At 53.2% G+C, this 20,322-nt stretch overlaps 1 protein-coding gene across 9 annotated transcripts in view; it reads right to left on the bottom strand.

The window, feature by feature from the left end:
* The window catches only part of Atp2b2 (ATPase plasma membrane Ca2+ transporting 2), a 241,002-nt gene that overhangs the window by 150,668 nt on the left and 70,012 nt on the right, over window positions 1-20,322 (bottom strand). Inside the window, exon 1 of one of the 9 annotated variants that reach the window (XM_033768005.1) lies at window positions 493-713. The exons of the other annotated variants lie outside the window; for them this stretch is intronic. The gene's annotated coding sequence lies outside the window, so the exon portion shown is untranslated. Of the gene's footprint in view, window positions 1-492; window positions 714-20,322 lie in introns of those variants that run through there. 9 annotated transcript variants of the gene reach the window in all.

Genomic DNA, 20,322 nt, shown 5'->3' with positions numbered 1-20,322 from the left:
TGGGGGCGTGCGCCCAGCCGCCGCCCCCGCGGTGCTTGCGATGCTGATGTCTCCCGCGGGATCGCCGAGCCCCAGGAATATGCCAGCTCCCCAGAAGCAGGAGGGATGTCAAGGGCACGGGGAGGAGAGGGTTTGGGCTGAGCCCGGGGAGGGGTCCCGGGTGGGCGTGGGGTGGGGTTCAAAGGGAGGATTTTGCTCAGATGGCCCCAAGTCGTCCCCTACTTTCTGGGGGACCCTCTAGGTTGCGAGGGGGCTGTTCCCTTCCTTCCCCCCTTAGACAGGACACCCCAGCCCTGGGGGCAAAGGTTGCATGGGAGAAGTAGACCCAAACATCTAAATGCATCTCTGGTTGCCAGGCCAGTAGAACAGCGCCCCAGGGAGCTGCAGCTGCCACCTGAGTATCACCTCTGCAAATCACCACCCGGCCTGGAAGGGGACAAGTTCCGGCAGAAGAACCCCTCAAGGGCCACTTCTGTGCTGCCAGGTACCCACCTGCAGTGTTTGCACGTCCACGCCACCTGAGGGGTTGCCTTGGTCGGTTCGGAGCTGGCCGTGTCCACGGACTCCAAGGGCCACCCACCCAACCTGCTGCTCACTCTTTTGCCGCCCCTTTCATTCCAGACCGCTGGGGCCATATCCCTCTGAGCAAAGTGAGGCATGAGGGTTGAGGGGTCCCGCTAGAGTTCCGGAGCCTCCCTTTCCATTGCCCTGCCCCAGAAGGAGTGCCCTTCTGGGTGGGAAGGCGGGAGAGCTGAAGGACCTTCCTCTCAGGCGCCCGTGCCGGTGTGAAGGGGCTGGCTCAGCTGGGGCCACTGGTGGCCCCAAAGCCAGTTCCCAAGGAAGCTGCCTCCTGCGGCCCTCACCCCTGCCTACCTCTGAGCTGCCTGCCTGAGTGTCCCACGCGGCTGCTCCATCCCTGGGCTGGCACAGAATATCAATTTGTCTCGTTAAGCTGAAAGTCTGCACTGCACCAAAATCAGGACCTGGCCACGCAGAGGGGCTGAGGAGGGAGAGCACCAGAGCTCTGCAGCGGCCCCGCCAACAAGACCAGGCTGACATCCCCTTCCTTGACACCCCCAACCCATCCCAGAGTCCCACCCATCCCTCAGCCAGGCAGAGAAGCCTCTTTGAGTGTGTATGTGTGAGGTGCTGGAAACGTAAGGGTGCCAAAGACTTGGAGGCCATTCAGAGCCTGGGCTCTGTGGGGGAAGAGTGTGATTCAGCTAGAGATCACCTGCTGGGGTTCCCGTAGAGCAGCCAGGGCCCCCATCCGAAAGGGTGTTGCCCCTATAACACAGCCTGGGCTTGGGAGCTTCTGGAGACAACTCTGCCTCATCTTGGAGATGTGGGTAGGGGATTTTACAGGCCACTCCTAGCGCCTGGGCCAGGGCTGGTTCTTCACCTTCCCTGCGGCTCTTAGAGGAAGCTGTGCTCCCACAGCAAGGCCAGGTAAAGGTGCTCTACAGTGGCAAAGGCCAACTCTACAGCCACAGCAGGCCACAGTAAAGGCTTCTGTGAGTGTAAGGAGGACCAACTTTGTGGGCAGCTACTTTCCCTGATTATTACACAGCCCCAATGGGAACTGTTAGAAGCCACCAATTTTAATAACATTATCCTTTCTGTGTCCAGAACACTTTATCATTTGTAAAGCAGCCTATAAAATGGTAAGTCATCTGATCCTTCTAGACTAGGGCAGCTACTATAAGCACCCAGGTGAGGACGCTGTGGGTGGCTTAGAGAGGTGTGGTAGGCAGGACACAGGCTACAAACCAGTAAGTGTTAAACCACACCTGTGCCTCCCGACCCCTGTAGTTTCCAAGCCCAGGGCTCTCTGCATGTGCAGGCTAGCAGTGAGTGGGCTGGCTGGGAGCCCCAGAACTTGTCCACTTGGAATCAGTGAGTCCTGTCAGTCCAGTGGCCCCTACAGAACGCCAAAGCAGAACTCTCAGGCATTTGTGGATTTTTGGTTCCCCAGAATCTAAGATTAGGTTGACAACTGGCCACAGCCCCATATCTCTGACATTCCTGTCCCTGGGTCCCTCAGTCTCTGAGTCCCACGCGGGTGACTGGCTGCCTCTATCTTGTGAAGCAGTTCAAGTGTTGAGCAGCAAAGTCTGGAAGTTTTTCTTTGTGCATATACCCAGATTCTAGGTCCATGAGCTCTAATCAGCCCCTAAGACCAGTTGAGCAGGCCTGTGTTGCATAGTCCTGCCCAGTTCCACGATGGTCATGGGGTGGCCCATATCTCTGTCCTCATTCTGGCTGTACCATCTTGGGATGGCCTGGATATCTCTCTCCCTCAGCAGCTGTGACCACATTGGCTGTGTCTATCGTCCCGTGTGCCACCACCCACCACATGGTAGGTGCCACAGTAGAGTTAAGACCCCCCAAAACCAGCTTAGCTCATAAAGGGCAGAAATCTGATCTTAAAATAAAGGAACAGATTGAGAGAATTCAAAGAATGCTTAAGTCATCCATCATTAAAAACAACAGCAACATCAAAAGTCGCAGCTGGACTCGTACCTTTTCCCTGTAAAATGGGCCATCACCCTTCAGCAGAGTGTACCATTCTCTTTTGTCTTTTTCCCTTAAGCCAAGACCAAGACAGAACTTCCTATAGACTCACAAATTCCATAGGTCTCCACCCTCTCAAGAGAAACATAAAGTTGCGGGCTCCAGAAAATAATGTACCTCATTCTCTGGATGCCTCTCAACTCTTTTTTTTGGCGGGGGGACATTCCCTAAATCTCTCCTTTGCCTCTGAAAGAAAGAGAGAAAGAGAAAAAAAGGAAAGAGAAGAGAACAAGCTAGAAGGCTGGTTCTCCCCTTTTACAGTACAGCACAGCCTTGTGTGAAGGCTGCCAGTAGTTTGCCTGAGTTCATCTTGACAGGGCGCTCAGGTCATGGACATCAGCCTCTACCTTGCTTGGGCCTGGGGCCTCCTCTCCTGCAGCAGACACACCTGGGGCCCTGGTCTCTCTTTCCAGGATATGTTGGGGGCAGGGGGCACTGGACAGGCAGAGAGGTGTTGTGAAATCAGACAAACAATGACACTAGTGTTGCAACTCCAGGAAAGCTGGAAATGCAGGTCAGGGTCACCCACTGGGAAGAGGGGACAGAGGCAGGAGGCCAGCCAGGAGGGTTACTGATAGCTTTTGCCTCCAGCCTGGTGTGGCTCATGGTAAACATGGACTGAGGGCCAAGGCTGGGGAAAGGAACAAGAAGTTGGTGTGGAGCGGGATGTGAGCTGGCACAGCTGGCATTCATATGGTGTTCAGTTGGCTGTACACTGTCTTTCCCCTCGGGCAGAGGTCCTGGGGCCAAGGCTCTTTGTCCAAAGCTGAGGGGGAGGGGGCAGTCTGCTGGAGGCAAATGATCTGGGCAGGTCTGAGGGAGGGAGAAGCATGCACTCATGCTAAGCTGCACCCTCCTGGAGAAACAGATGCTCTTGGCCAACTGTCTCCTCCCAGAGTAACGAGGTGGATAGTTCACCTGCATCAGTCTTGTGCGGAAATCTGGGCAGTGTTCTGGAGTGGCTCTTGCGTGTGGCTGGCTCCTACCACCAAGAGCTGCGAGCCTGTCCCTGGGATGGAGTGACTTCCCTCAATCCTCACATCCCTGTCTCCCCCAACTCCACAGATCACCTTCAGATTCCTGGGTTCTTCCCCTTTTAGAGATGACAAATGGAGAGCTGAGCACTTCAGGGACTTCCTTAGAAGTGACAGAGCCAGTGTGGCCTAGAGCCGAGAGAACCCAGATCTGTCCAGCTGGAGCCCTAGGCCCTCCCCTCTTTTCCTAGCTGAAGTTGCCTGAGTCTGGGGCAGCAACCGAGGGTCTCGTAGGCCCATGAACTTGAGGGCTGATGAATATGGGCCCAGGAGAGTACATGGCCGGCTTGTCTCAAATCTCCCCTCCAGCCGCACTGTGGTCCTTCTGCTCCCCATCCCCGCCAAGGTCTGAAGCTCCCCAGCCAGCTCCACCTGGGGCCGAGGCTTTTGTGCACGCAGACCTGGCTTCAGCTCCTGGCCACCTCGTTTACCTCCTCTGTAGCCCTGTGCATGCAACTCAACCTACCCGAGTCCTCGTTGTATGTCGTCTGCAGAGTGGGGATGATCAGGCAGGATTATAAACTGAAGGAAGTGGCCGCTGTTGAGAGGCCCTGGGGAATTGGTAGGAGTGAGTCTGTTCCTGAGCCTCCTCCTGCAGCAGGGCAGTTCTCAGGCATGACTGGTGCCAGGCTCATTCCACCCAGGGCCCCAGTTACCAGCTGCTGCCAAGTGTTCTCGCTCCCTTAGCAAGGAAGATGCAGGTCTGGCTCTGGGGGTATTTGCCCCGATAACTCTATGCACCTGGTGTCCACGCTGTGGCCCTCAAGGCCCTGAGAGGCATGGCCTCCTTTTATCTGCATTTCACAGATAAGGAAACTGAGGCCCAGAGAGGTGCAACAGTGTACGTACACAAAGCCACCAAGTGAGCAGGGACCTGGTGTTGGAACTGAGTCATGGGTGTGAACTTGGGTCAGTAGGCCATGTGAGGCCGGGGCTTGCATATCTGAGGACACATCTCCCCAACCACCCTGGAAAGGGCCACCCTAGCCTCTCTTCTGGCTGGGATGTGTGTGTGGCAGTAGAGGATACCATCTGCCTGTTGTGACTCCAGAGGCCAAGTCAGTCGAGGATGTGGGCCCTCAGGGCTACTACAGATGAGACAGCACCCACATCTGTCCTACAAAAGTCCTGATGGGTCGGCCCTGTAGGACAGGCAACCCCTCCTAGGGAGCCTATGGCTCTGGGGTGACTGTCCGGGGGAGGTGCCCTTCTTCAGGTCTGGGGAACATGGTCACTTTGTTAATGTGCCCCCCCACTCACCCCACCCATCAGTGCTGCCTCCTAACCTTGATTCCCTGCCTCTTCTCCTGCCCTCCTCCCCCAGGTACCTACCCTGCAGCTTTGGGGAGTTTTCCAGAACTCTCCTAAACCATTTTTACCTCTCCTGTGCTGGAAGCACAAAATCCACAGTCCTCAACGTGGTTCATGTGCCTAGATGACTACCTTGGGCCCTTCTTGTAGCTCTCTGTCCCACCCACTCTCTCTGCTCCTTGGACACTGACATTTCCACACCTCTGTGTCTTTGCACATGCCCACCCCAACTCCTCAGCCTGGAGGGCTCCTCTGCCTGTTTCAGGAGGGCTCCAGCACCCCTCCTACAAAGCCTCCTTTCCTTTCCCCTCCATTGTGTTTGGCCCCAGTACAGCTTTGTTTCAGTGAAGGTTGTTATGTACATCTATCCACCAGGCAAAGGTGCTCCCAGCATACAGAACATCGGGTCTCATTTGCCTGGGGTGGGCACAGAGCCTCAGTAACTACAAGTCTGTGGAATGAGGAAGCAGTCTGTCCCCTCATCCCCCGTACTCTTGTACTGTTGTGGAATTTCTCTCTGGTTCCAGAGACGCTCTTCGGCTGTGCTCAGGAGTCTGGCTCAGGAGTTGCTATTTCCTGAGTCTGCCAATGAATGGGGGGGGGGTCCCTCTGTGTGTTCAGTTTGGGCAGGGTAAAGGGAGACATTCCCTCAACTCACCAACTCTGTTCAGATGGCTGTTATGTGGGACCAGGATGCCTGAGCCCAGCGCTGGACTCAAGATGCGCTGATTACCTAAGGGGGAGCACTGAGCCTGAGCCCTCAGCTATCTGCAGCCTGACATTCCACCATTAGTAATTCATCTCTTTGGATGATTCGGTCAACAAATATTTATTCAACTCTCATTGGCATCTCACTGGGGTCTCTGCTTAACATTCAGTTGTGTGTGTTTTCTTCCCAAGGGAAGAAAAGGAGAAGGAAAGGGGAAACAGAAGGGACAGTGACTCCAGGAGGATCAGGAGGAGGAGGGGCTGTCATTTGCCCAGTGTCTGCTGTGTGCGCGGCTGCTCACCGCCATTCCAGGAGAATTTGTTACCTGGCCTCTTGGGGGTCAGGAGAAAGCCAGCTGTTGAGGACAGTCACTTGCCCAGGGGCACGCTGCTGGCTATGGGGTAAGGAAGGAAATGAGGCATCATCTTCTGTAGAGCCTGGGACATTCTGCTCACCAGAAAAGAGGACAGAAGCAGAGAGGGCAGGAGTAGAGGGTGACAACCCAGAAGCCTATGGGCTGGAGGGCTGGATGCTGCTGGAACAGAGGTTGGAGAGTGGAACCAGATCAGAAATCAGCTCTTGCTCCGGAGCATGCAGACTCACAGCAGACTCCCAGGGGCACACTTTACTGGCACCTACAGGCCTTTCCTGCCATGCCAGCCCTAGGGTCTGAGCCTCAGAGAGGTTCCCCTGCCTCCGCCGTCCACTGGCCCTGTGGGCTGCAGAGAGCTCGGAGCTGGAGGACCGATGGAAAGCCTGGCTCCACCTGACAGCTGAGTGGCCTCAGATTCTTCCGTGAAATGGGCTCAGTGCCATAAGCTTCCTGCCTCTAGTCAGCTCCTTTCTTCAACAAATACCCAGTGAGCACCCACTTCCCAGCTTCCATGCTAGGTGCTAAGACCACAGGTAGAAAGGACCCTGGCACCATGTCCGAGAGGATTTGGAGGCAGGTGTGAAATCTCTGAGGATCAGTTGTCTCAATAGAGGTGGAGGAGCCGAAGGGTATAGAGACCAGGAGTTTTGTGCAAGGGAAGGAGGAGCTGCAGGGGGCTTCCCTAAGGTAGGTGGTGCTTGAGCAGGGAGTCTGAAGGCTGAGCATGAGCTCACCAGGTAGAAGGCCAGGGTTGAGCTCCTGGCGAGGGAAGTGGGTTATGCAAAGGCTCTGAGGCTGAAGGAGCATCACAGCTCAGGACAGAAAGGAGACCTATAGGACTGGATGAGAGATGAGGGCAGTGTACAGGAGAGGCAACGGAAGATTCTGTCTTGTCCTGAGGAGGGCATCTTAGTGGGGTTTTAAGAATTAAATAGGATGATGAGCGGGGCCCATAGGAGGCTCCCATGTCACAGAACTCTGCAGCTCCTTTAGCAACCGCACTAGGCCTCCCCCAGTCACTGCACTGTCACCCCCCCCAAGCCATGGCCATCACTGGCCCTGTACCTGGGACCCAGCAGCCAGCAGGATGAAGAATAGCAGAGCACACCTTGGGTCAGAGATGTAGGAGAGGACCGAAGCTTTGCAGTGACCACTGGGTGGTCTGGAGGGGCCACACAGCCAGCTTGCACCTCGGTCTCTATGTCTCTGAAATGGGAACAGCAACATCTACCACTGTGGGGATGGCCGGGAGGTATGAAAGAATAACAGGAGTGTGCCTGGTACACAAGACATGTGAGGCAAGGCCTGGCTTTCTTCTCTCCCTCTGTTCTCTGAAGGCAGAAGGGTTCAAGTCAAACTATAGGGCATCTGGTCTTTGATTTCCAGAAAAATGGGAGAACTTGAAGGTCTCAGCATTCATTCTTCAGCATTAATGGGACGCCTAGTGGAAGCAGGGCTTGGGAGGGCAAAGGAGGGAAAGAGGTAAGGGAGCCTCTGCCCGGTTCCACTCCTCCCAGGACCCCTCCCAAGTGGGAACTCTCTTCCCTGTGTCACGGCAGGGGCTGTCAGCTGCCAGTCCCATGGAAGAGCCCACTTGTTCTGAAAATCCAGTGGCAATCCAGGTCCCACAGCCACGCCGGCCAAAGCTAAGAGGTACGAGGCTGGGTTCTGCAGCCAAACTCCCAGAAGCCCATGCTCAGACCCAGGTTCTGCTGCTCAGGAGGCTGTGTGGCCCTGGGCAAGTCTCTTTGCCTTCCTGAGCTGCATGTCTTCATCATTAACTTGACAGTAATGTCTGAGTCTTGCCCTGAGAATGAACTGCACTTCTACACCTGTAAAATACTTTCCCTGTCACGTGTTCTACGCACAATAAAGCAGTCTTTTAAAAATTACCCACCAAGCTGGGTGGGGTAGCACACACCTGGAATCCCACCTTGGGCAATTCGATAACTTTGAGAGACCCTGTCTCAAAATGCAAAAGAAAAAAGGGCTGGTGGTGTAGCAGAGTCCAAAGGCTCTGCCCTTCCTCCCCTGTACCTGCTTCTCCCCCAGCTGGCTGCCCAGGTACACACCTTACTCTCTGTTGCTCTGGTCTCTTGTTCTTCTCTCTCCCAACCACTGGGCCTGCTGTGGATGTCCACTCTACCCAAAGAGATTTGTGTCAGAAGAGGTGGCCCTGCTCCAGCCCTGCCTTAAGAAACTCAGTGAGGGATCTTTTTCTCCCTCTTCCCCTTTTTCCTTCCTCACTGCAGAGTCCTCATCAGCCTCCCTATGGGTGCAGAATGCAAGTTATTCAGATTCTCATCCAGAAGTTCCCACACCCCAACTCAATGCTCTGGTTTTGCTAGGCCAGGTCTCTTCCCTTCAGTCCGGAAGGGCTGCTTGCCCTGGAGTTGGGCCTGGTTCTGATTTCCAACTGGCCAAGTAACTCAAGCTTTCCGAGACTCCTCTGTAACAACAGCCATGCTCACAGGTCTCCCGCATGTGGGCAAGGCCCTCAGCTGCCCCGCGACACCAGGCTGATGATATGGGATCCACCAGCCTGTGGGAATCCTGCGATGAGCTCTGATGACAGATTTGTGAAGTCTGCTCACCGATCGGAAAGCTCCATGCTAAGGCTGCTGTTCTACTTTGAAGGGCAATGCTTGTTTAGATCTACAATTTTTAGATTTTTTTTTCCAGAACGTCATAGGCATGTTATTTATAGTCAGCTCTCATACAGGTTTTGTGTGTGTGTGTGTGTGTGTGTGTGTGTGTATCGTTCTTCACTCTGCTAAAAATAACAAATGACAAAGGTCATGTCTGCTGTACTACCTGAGAGCCTACAAAGCAGGAGGCTTTTAATCCTCCGCCTTAGAGAAGTGAGAGCTGACAGGGTGTAGGCCAGGCCCTGGAGTTCCTGGGTATTGGGGGTGTGCAGACCTTAGGGACCTGTACGCAGGTGAGCCTGGCTTCAGTTACCCTCAGCCAGGGTGGGTGGTGGGGAGGAAGTAGGTCAAGGGCAGGAGTCCTAGGTACTGGTCCTAGGGTGCTGTATGAGCCTTGGTTCACCCACCTTCACTCACCTTCGTATTAGAGAAGGCTGGGTCAGTAGACATGGGGACTGCCTCTGGGTCGTGGCGCACACGTACTCAGTTTGTTCTGCTTCCTCCCCTGTCCACACTACTGTGGCTCCATGAAACGCACACACATGTGTCCCTGACAGTGCCGGATCCTGGGCTAACACAGCCATTGCAGTGAGCAAGCGCACCCAACCCTGGCCAGCCCGTGGGGAAGGGAAGCTAGCCGTACTCCTCTGACAGAAGAGGGGGGAGCTGAGCCCAGAGAGGTGAGATTTCACACGAAGTCTCACAGCAAGCAATGACTAAGCAGGTGTCTCCTCCCGGCCTGCTCTTGGCTCCCGGCGCTGAGCTGGACACATGGGCAGGAAGGCAGCTGGACTTAGGCCTGCTTTGTGCATGGCCGAGGGAGCTGGGGTCACAGGACGACTGTCACAAGGTGCTGGGAGTGACAGCGGAGGGCGAGGCTAGGGCAGCCCATGGGGGCCTGCCGTTTGGGAGATGGCAGGTAAGGCCTTCCCGGTGACAGGTGTGGCAGGAGAGAGGAAGGTAGGATTGGGGTGGGGCTCACAGCAGGCCCAGGAGGTGCAGTTACCTGTTGGCCAGAAAGCCTACAGCTTCAGTGGTGACACCTGCCAGTTGACAAACCTGACTCTGCCCTGGTTTGAATGTTACTTGGCCCCCACAGGCCCACGTGTCAAAGGCCGGTCCCCAGCCCCATCATAGGACCTTTAAAAGGTGGAGCCTAGAGGCAGGAACTTAGGTCACCAGGAGTATGCCTGCCAAGGTGATGCTGGAAGCCTGGCGCTGCCCCTCCTGGCAATGAGGTGGATGGTTTTGTTCTGCTGTGGGCTCCTGCCATGATGTGCTACCTCCCATAGGGCCCAATCCACTGAAACTTCCAAAACCATAAGCTAAAATAAATCTTTTCTCCTTATAAGCTGACTGTCTCAGTTATTTTGTGATAGTGACAGCTGGCAAACACAAGCATATACTTAATGCTTGTCTTTAAATCGACTATAGGTTTGTTTATTTGTTTGTTTTAATGTAGACACCTCCTCGGTGCAGTGGGCCCACATCTCTGTATCCACAGGTCCCCACATCTCTGATTTAACCAACCTTGGACTGGAAATACTTAAATAATTGCATGGGTGTTGGACACTTGTAGTCGTTGTCTCTTGTCACTGTTGCCCATCCAACACAACCTAAGAAACTCTTTACAGAGCATTTACATTGTATCAGGTTCAAGTCCTCTGGTACTGGTTTAAGGAACACAGAGAGCTGTCTAGGTTCTGTGCAAACAGTGTCATTTCCTGTAAGGTACTTGCACACTCCTGGATTTTGGTATCCAGGGGGGACCTGGAAACCTGTAGGTACCTGGTACAATATCATGGATTCACTTTGCCATTTGCCTTTTCTCCTAACACATTGAAGTAAATGCAGAGCTATTAAAAATGAAGAATGTACTTGAGCTGGGCAGGGTGGTGCATACTTGTAATTCCAGCATTCTGAGAGGCTGAGGCAGGAGGATCACAAGTTTGAGGCTAGTCTGAGCAGCATAGGGATTTAATAAGACCCTGTCTCAAAATAAAAAAATAAAGATGAGTTGTGGATGTAGCTCATTGAAAAGACACTGAGTTCAATCCCCAGTGTGGAAAAAGAGAGAAAGAAAGGGAAAGAACGAAAAAAAGAAAAGAAAAGAAAGACTACACTTGCTTACCCACTAAAATGGTAGTTTGTTGGCTTTTTTGGAACTGTGACCTTGTCCTGAGGGTGGGTTTTAGGTGGCTGATCTGGAGTACAGGGAGATCCCTAGATACCCAGGGGTCAGCCCCGCTCCTCATAAAGGGCCAGGGCCCTCAAATGCCCCAAGGTGAGGGCTGCTCATCCACACAGCCCCACTCCTGGCCTCAGCTCTCCTCTCCCTCTGAGCCCAGGGGAGCGCCTCCTGGACACGCCTTTCCTCAGCGTTGCGCTGCGCTGACCTCAATGACTAACACACATTCCTGGCCTAGTTAGAAAGCCCCTTGCCTCTCATATTTATAGCCACCTCCCTACTCTCTGACTTCACTCTCACCCTGCCCTCCCAGGAACCTCCTTCCGCGGTGTCCTCTGTGCTCAAAACCCTGCCTTCCTACAGGTGCTCTCAGCTTCTCTTCTCTGAGGACAGTTCTGTGTGACCACAGGCAGCTTCCCTCCCTGAACCTCTTCAGGGAGAGAGGGAGCTGTCTTACCAACAAGGCTGGGGTGTGAGGAGGACCAGTCAACACCATCACTTAGCACAAGGTGCGCACCAGGCCCTGCTCCATGCACATGGCACCTGTAAATGTGTCTAATCCCACAACAACCCGGGGACTGGTATGCCGGTGTCATCATGTCCACTCAGCAGAGGGGGAAATCAGACCACAGAAAGGTTAAGTAACTTGCCCACAGTTACACAGCGAGCTGGGATTCAAATGAGAATTTACAGAGTTTGTACCTAAGTGCTGTCTGAGCTTGCCTCACGAAGCAGGACCACAGCTGGGGTGTGTGGCATTTGTTTCCTGCCTTTGGAGTATCCTTGACTGGTTAAACCCAGGGCTGACCACGTGCAATAAAGTGGCTGGAATGGGAGTAAATGATGAAGGCCAGGTAGGTCCACAGTCACAGTTCACAACATCCAGACCCCTCAGGCAGCTACCAGGGTGTGGCTGAGAGTCACAGGGGAACTGGGAACTTTACAGGGGGGACTCAGGCCTGAAGGGGAAAGCAACTTGGCACCAAGTAGTGAGTGCAAGGCACCCAGGCCCCACATTCAACTCTCTCACATGAACATCCAGGATGCTTTTTCATGCAATGATTTAGGGAAGTTAATTCCTGTTGGTTGTATCACAGATGTGAACCGTTTCCATGCACTGTTCTAGTGTCTGCTCTGTGCAGCTCTGTGCCAGGCACAGTGTAGTAGCGTGGCAAACACTGGTCCCACTCTGCCCGCCCCACACCACCAGGTGTGTGCTGCTGTGTGCACCGAGGGGAGGGCACAGCGGGCGGGGATGCGACACACAAGCTCCAGCCATGACTGCCCGCTGTCCTGTTCACTTCTGTGACCAGCCTCACATCCTCAAATGCATTCCCAGGCTGCACAGACTTGGCTGGGGCCCATTTTGCAGGCCCTGAACATGGTCAGCCCCACATGGTCACCCTGATGCTTGAAGGAGAAACTGGGAAAATGTCCAGCCTCTCTACTCTTCGCCAATTCAGCCCTAAGAGACACAACTACTTTCAAATTCAGATGAGACTCCTGTCATCCACTTCAGGCTCCCGAGTTGAAGAGAAGTGCCTTTCCTTAGCCAGAACATCCATGGCCATCCTGATTTAATTAGCTCTTTCTTACAGTGATTTAGGGGAGCCCATAATTAGCTCAGGGCCCAAGGGAGAGACCCAGGCACTGGAGCCACCTCTGGAGCAGGCGTCGAGGGAGTGATGGGGGCTCCTTTTCAGATCAGACTCCCGGCCTTGCCAAGCGAAAGAAGTTGGAGAACCCCAGCTGCCCTGTGAAGGGAGTGGGGAGGAGCCTTACATAAATGCAGGGGAAGAGAGGGCACTGCAGAAGAGGGATGTTTAGAGGCCTTGTCATTACATTTTGTTTCACACTGACCAAATTTCAGGCCTCAGTGGGCCACACATGGCAGGTCCAGGGTGACAACCGGCCCTTGCAGATGACTGAGAAGATCCCCATAGTGCCAGGCCTAAAAGCAGGACCTCTCCACCAGGGACAGGGAGGACTCTTTCCAGTTCTGAAGAAGACACTCCCAGAACAGGTCTGCCCTGCATACAGGGTAAGTGGACACCTGCCACAACCCAAGAAGGTCCTGTCTGAGAGCCTCACCTACTTCAGCGTTCAAGGGCACACAAATCCCAAATGGGTAGGGCCATGGCTTGATTGTGGTTGCCCCACTCTTGTGGACTAATTCCTCGGTGCAGCTTGTTGGGAGGAGGGACCTAATGGCATGCATTGGGTTATGGGAGCAGAGCCCTCCCAAACAGAGTGCTTCTCCTGAGAGCAAGTTCTTTCTTTCACAGGACCAGACCCCTTCTCACAGAAGCAGGCTGTATACTTTGGTTTCTGCCTCTTCTTCCTGTGACTGTTTGCCCTTTCTGCCATGAGCTGACACAGCGTGAAGCCCTGGCCAGATGTGGCTGCCCAATCTTGGACTTCCAACCTTCAGACTATGAGCCCAAACAGACCTCTTTTCACTGTGAATTACCATCACAGGTATCCTCAGCCACAACATAACCAAGACAGGTAGATTGTCCTTGTGTGGGTCTGCAGGGCCCCTGGGAAGCCCAGGGGTGAGTTTCTTGCTATATCCTGCATCTGCATGCGCCCCCCAGAAACCCTTGCAGGAAGGCAGAGCTAGTCCCATCCTTAAGAGATGTGGCTGTGACCTGGGGTATCAGAAAAGCATCATAAACACCTTTTAGTTGGTGGGGTGTAGTTTGTAGGCTATCCTTGGATATGAGACCGGGGCCAGAAGGGACGGGTGGTCCTGCCTGGACTTCCAACCTGAGCCCTTTCACGAATCTGAGTATAGACAATGGTGGTGCTGGCTATGCTGGACAGGCTGTTTCCCCACCCTTCACCCCTGTATTGTATCACCTGAGATGTAAAGACAAATCTAGTGTGGCCACATAGGAAATCAGTCTGAGTGCCTTGGAGAGCCAGTGTGGTCCTGTCAGAACTCCTGATGTGTGTCAGAGACTGCTGGGTGTACCTGCAGCCCTCACCCCTTCTGGGAGGCTGTACCAGCCCAGGGCAGAGTGAAGGAGACTGAGTCTGAGGGCAGAAGTCACTTGCTCAGGACCACTCAGCCAGATGTGCAGTTTGTATTGGAAGCCAGGGCTCTGAGCACCAGAGCCTGTGCTCTCTCCCACTTCACACAAGTGGGGAAGCAGGGTCGGGGATTAAAAGGACAGGGAGGCAGTAGCACTAGGTACCGAGAGGGAAGGTTCTGCTCAGTGTCAGAGCTGCCTTGTGCCTTGCCTCCTGCAAGCCAGGCCTCCCTCCAGTGCTTGGAGTCCCACGCACCTTGCTGCTGAGCAAGTCTTCATCCTCCCCTCCTGGATTCATCAACCATCTTTCTCCTTGGGCTCCTTGTTTGGTTTCTACCCTGGCCCTGGCCCTCTGCTGGGCTGATACCCAGCCTGTTACCGGGTACTGTTCGTGTGGATGTCTGTGGGGCCCCAGGCTTTGCTGCTTCTCAACTGCTCAGCCCTCGACAGCCCTGGGGGTGAGGCTCAGAGGAACTGACCGGCCTGCTCGAGGTCACACAGCCTGTGAGCAGAAGACCTGGGATTTGAATCCACGTCAATGTGACCCTCCAGCCCAAAGCCTTCTCCAGATCCTTCTCCTCTGTGATCATCTTCCTTCTACCTCTAGTCACTCCACTGGAAGTGGATTGTCATGTGTACAGCCCTGCCGAAGGCGGCTTTGCGCTTTCTAGCAGTAGGAGGGGAAGCACTTTGGAGATTATCCAAGGAAAAGATGCTTGGAGTAACTTTTCTCTGTGGCTCTTGAAGCCAAATTCACTGAGCCCAAACAGGAGCAGGCCTCCAAAGGTCTCACTCGGACACCGCCATTTGGCTCGGATACACGGCTGACAGCTACTTTCCAAGCCATTACCTCATAGAGCCGCAAGGCAGCCTGGGTGGTGTCCTGGACCTCTTACAGAGGAGGAAGCTGGAGGTTCAGGAAGACTATGGGATCGTTCAAGGTCATATTTGAAGCTTAGGCGACCTTAGACTCATCATATTTGCTCTTAGAGCCTCTGCTCCTTCATCTACAGAGATGATGAGGATGCCAGCTCCCAGAGTTACTGTGGGCGGAGGGAGGGGTGAGATCTGGAACAAGACCTGGCATCTGAAGGGGGCTCCATGGCCTGCAGAGGCATCAATTCTTCAGACGAAGTGGGTCAAGACAGGCCAGGGTGAGGGCATCTCAAGTGACTGCTTGTGTGGACAGGCAGGTCGATAGCAGTTGACATGGCTGGGGTGTATTATTTAATGCTACAACGCTATCTCATCTCCCCCCTCACTGCAGCCGTTGGAAATGAGAAGTGAGTGCAGTTTTGATCTCCATTTTACAGAGGGAAAAATGGAGGTGCAGACAAGTTAAGTGGGAACCAAAGAGCAGTTTTTCAATAGACAAGAAAAGGCCAGTCACGTGCAGAGTATAACAAGCATATACATTAGCACTCTTCCCAGTAAATAGCCACCGCAAGCATCTGCACATGCCACCTTCTCTCCTCAGTTGCCAGTGACTTCCTTTAACCTAGAACTTTATGCCAGTGGTTCACTGGAAGCCACCGTGGCCATCCCCACTCATGGGAGGTGTAGGGTTCCGGTCCCCTTGGAGGAGCCAGGGCTGGAGAGACAGTTTCTCCATCATCTTTGTCCCAATGTGGGAAGTGGCAGACAGCCCAGCTTTACATGCAGCAGGACCCCGATGCGTGGCGCTCGTGGTGTCTGGTGAATTCACCACGATGTATTTCAGACGTGCAATTGGGAGAACCCTGGGCCAAGGTGGAAATTCTGCCCGTTTGGAGGGAATCCCCCAGATGGCATGGGACAGGGCAGAGAACCGGGGGGCTAAGTGTTCACATAGAAAGGGTCCAGGCATTTCTCCCTGGGCCTCAGTTTCCTCTTTAAAATGCAAGAAAAAAAAAAAAGACAGTGAATCTGCAGGGTAGACTGGCATAGAAGCTCCAAATGAGCCACTTGTGAGAGCAGTCAGCTTAAAATAAATTTGTTTGTTTTGCTCAGAGCTTAAAATAAAGTGGAATTAAATGCCAATATTTAAAAATTAGAGGAATCCAGCTTTCTGGCTTCTCTCAAAATACTGTAAAATCTCCCCCCCTCCCCCGTCCCCTGGAGCTGGCTGAAGGAAGGGGGGCCGTAGAGGCTGGCACGTGGTTATCAGCGAGCTGCCCCTCACTGCACCACTTCAGTGAGTGGTTTCTGACCAGCTGACTTATGTGCTCAGACCTCCTCTCCCATCCAAGAGTGTGCTGTGTTCTGGCACAAAACCTCTGCCCTGTCACTGAGAAGCGTGCGGAGCCAGAGGGTGCTCCCAACATGCTAGTGCAGCCCTCAGCTCTGCATCCACACGAACCAAGCGCGTCATTCTCAAAGCCTGGGAGCCGGGGACACTCGCTAGCATACCCATCTCACAGATGTGGACACTGAGGCCCAGAGAGGCTACATCACCTGCCCAAGGCCACATAGGGTGTGGAGTCCAGCAGTCTGGCTCCAGAGCTGTGCTTTCAGCATGATCCCATGCAGTTTCTCCCCCTTCTCTGGGGGAAGGACCATTCTCAGGGCTTTGTCAAAGTTTTTGTCCCTCTGCGGAAGACTGTTTCATCATCCTCCTGATATGTCTTTCCCTGTCTGCTGTGATTATTACTTCCTTCCTGTGTAAATCAATTTCTTTAATCTTCTCAACAAGGCCCAGGTAACGCTCTTGTTCCTATTTCACTGAGGCACGGACAGCGTTACTGACTTGTCCCCATTCACGTGGCTGGAGGTAGCAGAGCCAGGGTTCAACCTGGTTACCTGCTGCAGTCTATCTTCCCGTCCCTTCCCTTCCCTTCTGCCACCCACTCTGCCATTCAATTATTCTCTCCATCATTTCTTAACTCACCCAAGACCCTGTGCCTCCTTGCTCTGAGTGTGGGACATGCAGACACTTGCAAGCTCCCTGCAAGCCACAGCTGCATGGGCCTGGGCTGGGGTGGAAGGCACTGTCCTTGTCCCAGAGCAGAAACTGCCCTGAACACTTCCTCTGGGGCCCAGTTCTGTGGAGATCAAGTTTCCACCAGCAACCTGGACAGTCCTGTGACCTGGTAGCTTCCTGCTGTCAGGGAGACCCTGCAGTCCCCACTCCCTCATTCTGGTCCCACATAACTGGAATGTGGACCACTTGTTGTCCCTGCTCTCCTGCTAACTAACCTCAGGGCCCTGAGATGGGCTCCCCCTTTCTGGGCCTCAGTTTCCCTATCTGTAAAGCAAGTGCATTAGATTATAGGAGGACAAGGACATTACAGAGGACAAGGGCAGAACCAGCCTTGGACATCTTTTGCTTGAGTGCTTGCTTTGGTGGTTCTGGGGACTAAACTCAGGGCCTTCCCACTGAGCTACATCCTCAGATCTTCTTACTTTTATTTTGAGACATTTCACTAAGTCTATGCTTAAACCTATGAACCTCCTGTCTCAGCCTCCCTGAGTGCTGGTATTACAGGTGTGCACCATCATGCCTGACTTTAATTTGTAAGTAAACTTTTTGTTTTAGAACAATTTTGAATTTACCAAAACAATGTGAAGTAAGTATGGAGAGCTCCTTTTCATCCTTCCCCAGTTCCTCCATTATTAACATCTTATAATAGTACAGTACATTTCTCACAAGTAATGAATCAATATTGGTATGTTAATATTAACAAAAAAATCAATACTTCATTCAAATTTCCTTCACTTATCCCAAATGTCATTTATTGCTCTAGGATCCCAGCCAGGATAGTACACTACATCTAGTCATCCTTTCTCCTTAAGGTCCTCTTGACTATGATAGTTTTACAGAATTTCTTTTTTTTAATTACATTTGAATGCAGGAATGGAATGGTTTGGGCTACTAGAAATATTTTATCTGGGTGGCAGTTATATGGGTTTGAACACATGGGAAATCATCAAATGGCAATGGGTTAATGCTTTTTAACATATGCATACTGCATCCCAAAACAGCACCAGGAGACTCTCCAACTCACCCCAGTGCATAGTACTCCCCATTCTGGGCCAGTCAGACTCTGCCATTGCTGTGAACCCTTGGATTAGTGCCTACAGTCACCATCTCCATTCTGGGCCAGTCAGACTCTGCCATTGCTGTGAACCCTTGGATTAGTGCCTACAGTCACCACACACATCACAGCTTATATATAGATGTGCCCCCCAAGCCTCATGCATGCGTAAGTGGGGCTTTCCAGAGCTGGCTGGATCTAGGGTGTGCAAATGTGAATTATGAGCCTGATACTGGGGTTAAAGGTGTGGATAATGGAAGTCCCACCCTGGGTGTGGGTGACACCAATCAATAGGCTTGTAGCCTGGATGGGATGGAAAGGGACAGAAAGAGGCAGGCTTGCTGCTTGCTGCTCTTGTGGCCACTGCTACCCTTTGCCTGCCCTGCCATGGACTGTTTCTCCTCTGTGAGGCCCCTCTGCCGTGCAGCCCTGCCTTGGAGCCAGCTCACTATGGACTGAGACCTGTACAAACTGTGAGCTAAATAAACCTTTCCTCCTTTAACTGTGGGTGTCAAGTATTTTGTCTCAGCAACGAGAAACATATCTAAAATACCACACAGCAGAAAAATAAGCTTTTCCTGGTTTACTCACTCATAAAATTGGTGTAATGGTATTTTCTGCCTGATCAGCTGAGGTGGAGATGAACTGAAACAGTGTATTTGAAGTTCTCAGCAGAGTACATGTGGAGGCAATTATGATTATTGCTCACACCATATTTGTGTTATTAAAACAGGCGCATAGGTGTTCTTTCTCCTTAAAGCAGACCCTAGCCCTTCTTCCTCTCCCTCCCCAGCCTCCTCTTGTCTCGGTCTCTGCCAGGGAAAGGCCAGAGTGTGGAAGAGGCAGAATCAGACCAGCAAGGTGGATCCTACCTGTCAACAAGAGACTTCAGAGGGGATCCCGGGCCTGCTCCTTGCCCAGGGAAGCTTTGATATAAATGGAGGTATCCATTCTTCCCTTCACAAAGAGCCTCTCAGGATGCAAAGATCCTGCCTTGACCGATGTCCATCTTCAGGAGTTGCACCCTGCCTCTGTGGAGACTCTCCCCAGCCAAGGCCCTGGGACACAATGGGCCTGTGGAGGGGTTTGGAGGTGTGCTGTAGAAACCATGGGGACGGGGTAGTCCCCATCTGAGCTTGCTCTTGACTTCCCAGAACCAACGAGGCTAGTAAGTGACAAGTCCCAAATGTCCTAGGCAACCCTTTCAAGGGCAACACCAAGCAGCTGGCAGGATACATAGCTGTCTGTAATAGGTGTGTGGACAGACTGGTGAGGGCCAGTGAGGGTCAAGGGCAGGGGGAAGAACAGCCTGGCCAGGCAGGGTCCTGCTGACCCTCCGATTGGGGGGGGGGTGGCCCCTGGCAACGCTCCCCCCTCTCCTCCTCTAGCAGTGAGAAGAGCACGCAGTTCCAATCTGACAAGGCTGGCGGTGCCCACACTTATGGTGTTGATAGCTGCTCCAATTGAGATGCAAGGAACAGGAGGAGCCCACCGCGTATATAGCATAACTTCTTCCTTCCAAGCACCCTGTGACACAGGCCCCATTATTATCTCCCCCTCACTCGGGAAGAAATGGGGTGGGAAGTGAGAAACTGCCTGAGGCTTCCCAGCTACAAAATGTGCAGCATCAATTCAAATGCAGTGCCTATGCCCATGCCCCAGGCCATTTCCTCTGTAGCTGCACTAGGTACTGGCAAGCAGCCTCCAGGGGAATTTCTGCGTCTGTGTGTTTGTCCCCTACACCTACACAGGAAAGAACAGATGCTCGGAGTGGACACCAGCATGAGCAGCACTCAGGGGGTCTCACAAAGACCTTACATCTGCACTGTCACCACCTCCTCAGTTTACAGCAGGGAAACAGAGGCACAGAGAGGCCGAGGTAAACGTCCAAAGTGATACAGAGGCAGCAGGATGTGAACCTGGCCACCCAATCCACTACCCACTTTCTTAAAGCCCTCTGGAGGGTCAGCTCTTACAGAGCTGGGGAAGCCAGGGACTGTCCTTCAAGGGCTCCTCGTCAGTATCCACAGAGTTCATTTGGCCAGCCTCCCCCACCGAGCCCAGGTCTGTCCCTGACACTGGGAGCATCCATGTCAGCCTTGCACTTTCAGGGGAGACTCAGGCTCAGAGAACCCAGCCTCCCACGCCTGAGCCAACAATGGCGGCAAATCCTCTGTTGTCCCCTCTGGGTTCCAGGCCACAAACCTCCACTCTGACCTCTCAGGTCCAGCAACAGCTCTCACAGAGCCCTGAGCCATTTATATGCATACTGCATCCCAAAACAGCACCAGGAGACTCTCCAACTCACCCCAGTGCATAGTACTCCCCATTCTGGGCCAGTCAGACTCTGCCATTGCTGTGAACCCTTGGATTAGTGCCTACAGTCACCATCGCCATACCTGGTAAGGCAGCCACCCATGGGAGTGGGCACACTGCA

This window comes from Fukomys damarensis, unplaced genomic scaffold (genome assembly GCF_012274545.1).
Source record: "Fukomys damarensis isolate Sample0158 unplaced genomic scaffold, DMR_v1.0_HiC HiC_scaffold_24, whole genome shotgun sequence".
Lineage (NCBI taxonomy): Eukaryota > Metazoa > Chordata > Mammalia > Rodentia > Bathyergidae > Fukomys > Fukomys damarensis.
This window is presented reverse-complemented; position numbering and strand designations above follow the sequence as displayed.